A 6403-nucleotide genomic window follows, 5' to 3' on the forward strand; every position below is an offset into this window, starting at 1 on the left:
AGTGGAATGTTGGGAAATATAGTTCACAGGAGGAAACACACCGCCTAGTTTCTCCACATTTAAACTACATAACCCGTCGTGCCTGCATGAAGAACTTGGGCCAACAGACGACAGGGAGAGAACCACGTGGTGACGTGAACAACAACAACAACAAGGGCGGGTTAACATGGGAATAAGTCTCGTCGATTATAGACTCTTCTACACAAACACATCTAATATTAAATATTGTTTCAAACAACAACTGAATATTGACTTTATATACTGTCGTGGATAAATAATTGTAACTAAAAAATAAAATGATATATACATTATATAAACCTTTTTTATATAATTGCTAGTCAATTGCATATTCATTTGTATACATTCTCCTGGGACCTAAGGGTACCTCCTTTTCTCTCTCTCTTATTGAAAGGTGTTAAGATAGTTGCATTTGCATTTCCATTGCAGCCACGAAGTCATCGACTGACTTCTTTGTTGTGTTTATTGCTTTAACTGTCTTCCAGCTTTGCAGACATGTCCTCTTCAACTTGTAATAACATGTCTTTCCAGCCATGGCTGACTGAACCCTTGCAAATCCTAAACTCACGATGGTCACCCCCCTCACCTTTGTTGTTCTGTAATTTCGTAATGTATTTTTGCCTCAATTCTCAACCCAAGCCTTATGAATCTTTAAATGATTTTTTATTCTTGTGCTCTTCTTCCAAGACCCCTACTTCAGGGCAGTTTACTTCCAACAGAGAAATCAGTTTAGTCACTTTTTTCAAGCATTTCTCTGTTCACTTTAATAAATCCAACCTTAAGCTTCCCTACAGTGTGGTCTTTGTTTGTTTACAACCGAATTGCATGAAACGTCAACGAGGTCGGAGGCTGTTCACACTAAACCTACAATTTGAGCGAATTTCACTTAAAATCAATAAATATTGAGCTCCACACATCGACACACACCCCGGTGGTATTACAGGTAGCATGTAGTTACCAGTTTGGAGGAGTGAGGTGGGCGGGACCAAGAGGAGGGGCGGGACCAGGTGGGCTCCTCCCATCTCCACCTGCAAGTCGTTTACTAATCAGGGCTCCAGCTAGTGGTGATGAGTTCACCTGCTGCATCAACAGTTCAGTTCACTTTTGGTTTCCCCACCAGGCGTCCGATGTCTCTCAGATCCAGTAATCTAGATACTAGGGAACAGAACATGATTGGAATGTTCTTGTTAACGTTATGAGACTAATGATGAATCTGTCCTCCAGGTGAACGAAGAAAACAAACTTTTCGAAATAAAACCGATTTCTAGATCAGGACCTGCTGTGAGTAGAGCACTTATAGGCCTACTTGATGCCTTGACATTACTCTCTAACAGCCTATCAATATGAAAGTACAATTGGAGATTTTGAAATAGTGATCTTATTGAAATTGGAAAGAATAACTTTTTACAAGATGATTCTTATTTTCATTGGATTATATACACTAATTAAAACACATGAATATCCTATTTCTGTTAAGTCTCTTTCGCGAGATGCAGCTTAACTCTACCAAACTGCACCTTTTTATGCAGTAAAGTGAACTTTAAGTTTCACATTTTTATGAAGTTTCTACAGGTTCAAGTACTTTGAGTTGTATGATTGAAGCCCACGTAATTCAATTATAAAAAAAAGGTTGATTTGAGCTTACAAATTATTCAAAATATCAAAGCTTAATAAAGAAGAATTAATTTAAAACTTGTGGGAGTGGCTTGTGCTGATGATTGGAGAAGGGATGCATGAATAATTAACAGGTGAACAGGAGCCACTTTGCCACTGTGGTCGGTGGTTCGTTTAAGCTCTGTTGCTCTCCTTCACAGGTCGAGGAGGAGAGATTCTGTGAGTATTGAACCATGAAGAAGAAACTGTGATCTATAAGTCCTGATTTTTCCTCTTCATGCAGAGGCATTGTTTTGGGCTCCTGGTTGGTTGAGGTGGATAAGTGTAGGATGATTTAAATAGTTGGGATTTTTCTTGGGCCATGGGTTTATTCAGTCCCTAGTTTGATAATGTTGTGAATTCTGTCGTTAAAGTTGTGCAGTGTAGGTTCTAAGTTTTGGGTCCAGATTGCCTTTTCTTCCCACTACTTTCCTGAACTTTGCACAACATCACGTGTTTTCCTACTGACGGGGTTGTGGTCTGAGTGATCAGACCACTCCCCCGCTGTGCTCCTGCTCAACAGACCACCTCCCTCACCACTTCCATCAAATCCTGTCCATGTCCTCCGGCTCTCTGGCACACTTTGCATCTGACGTTTCCTTATTCAGGGGACATTCTGGACAGGAAACCACTGTCAGCCAACACATGGCTGACGAAGACCAGGAATCTGGAGGAAGACCAGGACTCTGCCTGCCAACAAGAAGTACTGGTGAGTCTGCATGAACTGTATTGTTAACGATTAGACATTACTACCAAGAACCAGTTTCTTAGCAGACCAACTGCCATTGTTGGTTACCAGACGTTGAGGCTGTTTGTCCCAGACAAGGGCCCCAGGGTGGAGGAGGTGATGGAGCCGTGCTGAGGACCAGCTGGTGAAGGACGTCCCTCGTGGGGTGATTACGTCTCTAAAGGGACTCTCACCCTCACCTCAATGAAATAGGCTGCTGCTGCATCATCTACTTGGATTTAAAAGGTATGCTCTTGATTTCACATTCATTTTTAAAGTTTTAAACGATAACTCTAACCCTTTGCCACCATTTCTATGTAAGGGCAAGTTGGAAAGAATAAAATAAATCATATTTCATCCTCTCTAACATTCCAGCCAGCACTTGTTCAAACAGGGCGTCTAAAGAATAACCTCCCAAGGGATCAACTTCCCGGCTGTGTTCCCAGACCAGGGGTCCTGGGCTGAGGAGAGCTGATGGAGGAGCCGGGAATCTGCCTGCAAACAAGTAGTACTGGTAAGTTTACTACCAGACATTAAAGCAAACTAACACTGATACCATACCGCACAAACCACTGTGTTACCAGACCATCAAACTACTGCTGTGATTGTGCGCAGACATTGAGACCAAGCCAGTTTGTTACCAAACAGGAGGGTGTGGCAGAGGGAGGTGATGGAGGACCTGCCTGGGGAAGGATGTCCTGCTGGACGAGAGACACAGACTCTAAAAGGACGACCACTGAGGAGAGAGAGCTAGAGCCGTGCATCTGGAAGGTGAATCTGGTGCCGACGGCCCTCTACAGGCCAGGATAAGGTGAGAGCCATTTGATGGCTCCATCAAATGAGGTACGAGGTTTAACCCCCAAGTTCTCAGACTACATACATCTGAATTCAGAGTCTCTTTGAATAAGAGTGTGTGCTAAATGACCGACTGTTTCATGAGAATGAACCATGTCATCCATCTTTATAATGCGGTTAAACTGCTGTGTTCAGTCTGGGACCGACGCACCTGAGCAGCTCCCCATCTGAGCGGCTCCACACAAAGGCGTAGGAACCGGGGGGGACGGAGGGGACGTGTCCCCTCCAATATTGGAGACAGGCGCATTTGTCCCACCTAAAAATTATAGCGGGGGAGAAAAATATTTTATTTTATTTTGAAAGCGCAACACAGCGTCTTGTCACCGCTTCTTATCCTAAAAAACTGGATGATTGAGCGTGCAATTAAAGAATTGATTTGATATTTATCAGTTCATTACTGCCATTCAAAATGTGTTTTCCTTTACATTTACAAATGTATCTTTTTAGTAGAATAAAATATATTTGTGAATTTTTTCAGGGTAGTTAATTTATGACATATTTCTGTATTTCAAACCATTACCGGATCTGTCAGGTTTCCGATATGTGTCCCCCCCCCCCCAATGTTAAACTTATTCCTACGCCCCTGGCTCCACACCTGCTCCTCTGCACAGCTGGGGTCCTTCAGGTCAGTCGTCCTCTGCTGAAGATATCACGGATGTTTTAAACGTTAGGTTATTACAACTGAAGTAAACCTAGTGATTTCCTGACACTAATTAGACATTCATGTACAATTTGTATTTTACCTCTGGTAATGTTTCAGAGGGACCAACAAACAGCATCACAGCCGAGGTCATCGCTGGACTGGATTCATCTCCTACACTCACACACCTTCACACGACGAGACCTTCACCGCATGCTGTTCACTGGGACCCTCCTCAGGGTGTCCATCAGGGCTCCTCCCCTCAGTGGGGTGTTCCTCAGGGTACAGTGTTAGGGAGAGATGGTCGAGGTATGGGCTGGTTTCACGATCAACCGCTCCAATGGTTTCCACATGGGATGGATATCGGACACAACGCTTCCCCAAAATGTTTAAATGTGCAAATGCTTTTTGAAATGTGTTCTTATTGTGTTTGATAATATACAAATCCAAAATATCCAACCTGGTTGTGTGGCTTCTTCAGTGTGTTGTGCGTTTACTGCTCTCAACGTCCTGGGTCAGTCGTCAAGTAACCCTCACCTAACCTCAACCCCCCTTTCCTCAGTTTAACCCCCCTCCTCACCTAAATCCCTCCCTAGTCTACCTTAACCCACCCCTTACCCTCACTTTAACACCCTCCACCCTCACCTTAACCCCCCCTGCCCTCACCTTAACCCCCCCTCCTCTACCCTCACCTTAGCCCCTCTACCCTCAACTTAACCTCCACCCCCCCTTACACTCACCTTATTACATTTACATTTAGCAGACGCTTTTATCCAAAGCGACTTACAAAAAGTAAATTTGTCAGTAAGAGAAACAACCATCTCCGTCAGTACAGTAAGGATGTTCACAGATTGCTAGGTTAACCTATCATTTTATTTATCATATATATTGGACAACAGTTTAGTATCATACGTTATAGCTCTGATAACGGTGTTATGGATATTTTAGGGCTGGCAAACTGCCTCTGAGCCCCAATTTAAAAGGATGGCTGACCTATAGTAACAAGCATTACAAAAGAAATTAAGAATAAGGACAAGTTTCTATTTCTATACTTTTATTGAAACTAGAATTCCTCTTTCACAATTAAAGGCGGTATAAAACTGCTTACATTCAACCACTGAACCATTTGGGCCGGAGCGTCGATATAACTTGTAATTCAGACAAAAACAAATAGACCAAATATGTGGACAAGACATGGACACTGAACAAAAAACATTCTTATTACAAAAGGTACATTCAAGAGTCTGGTCCGGAGGGGGCAGCAGCGGCGGCTCCCTGAGTTCAACTGTGAAATGGCTGTCGCGCCGGACCCCCTGAAACCGCTGAAACCAGCTCGTCATGTTCTACTGCAGAGGGGAGGAGCCACACAAACCAGGCTCCGCCCCTTAAATTCACACATTCAGGAAGGAACTTCCAGGAAACAAAACAAAGTGTCAGACATTCTTATCCGATGAGTCATAGGCTATTTGGCATTCGTTATAAATATAAGGAAAAAGTAGAACGTAATGAGGTAGCATTTATGTAGCTTTAACATTCAGAGACCCAATCCAGAACCTGTAGACTCTGAAATCATGGTAGAAACAATAAAAACTACAATCCAGATTGGATTTTGTGGATTGAGTTTGGTACCAGTTGTGTGAACAGATTTGGTTTCCAGTAACTGCGTCAAAGTAACAGAGCTTATCTTCAGGTTGTGGACTGGGCCTCATACTTCTCTTACTTATTCAACTGCATCAAACAGTGAGAGCACTTAAGTCAAACATGAACCCAGTTCTGGCGTCATTGCACGAGAAATGGGACTTAAGTAGCAATAAAACCACTCTAGTACAGCAACTGAAACATCCAATCGCTGCTCAACAAAATAAAGACTGTTCTTGAAAGGTGTTGGAAGTAAATGATTTGTTCACAACCACACTTTCAAACATCTCTTGGCGGCTTGCAATGTCGTAGGAACACTAAGTAGTCTTTTAGTTGACAAAGGCATCACTATAAAAAAGGAAAAGCATCACAAAGAGACAGTGTGCTGTTTAATTGTTCCTTTCCCGATATGCAACGGTGACAAAATAATCTTTGGTTTTCATTGTTGCTTGTGTTGATTGTTTTTCCTTCCGTACAAACACATCGCGATTAATTATCGGATTGGATCCCCAGCAGCCCCTCTGATTGACATACATTCATGTGCATAGATTGGAACATCCAAGACTTTCAAACACATCACCTGGCTGAAAACTTGTTAAGAGTTTATAATAGTAGTACTTTTTAACAGGCCAATATGTACTGGTCGACATCGACCCGTATCTTCAACAAATGAGTGAAAGTCAGTGAATGCCCATACATGACTAAACCGTTGCGACATAGGCTTGGAAGCGATATAATACTCTTTAACTGCGTATAAATTCTGTCTACAATGTACACAAATCCACGCGCGACAGTGAGATTCTTTAAGGACGGCTGCTAGGGGACCTTCTGATTGGTGCGCTGATGCTGATTAGAATGAACCTCCCTTCTTT

Source organism: Pollachius pollachius, assembly GCF_949987615.1.
Source record: "Pollachius pollachius genome assembly, chromosome: 5".
Lineage (NCBI taxonomy): Eukaryota > Metazoa > Chordata > Actinopteri > Gadiformes > Gadidae > Pollachius > Pollachius pollachius.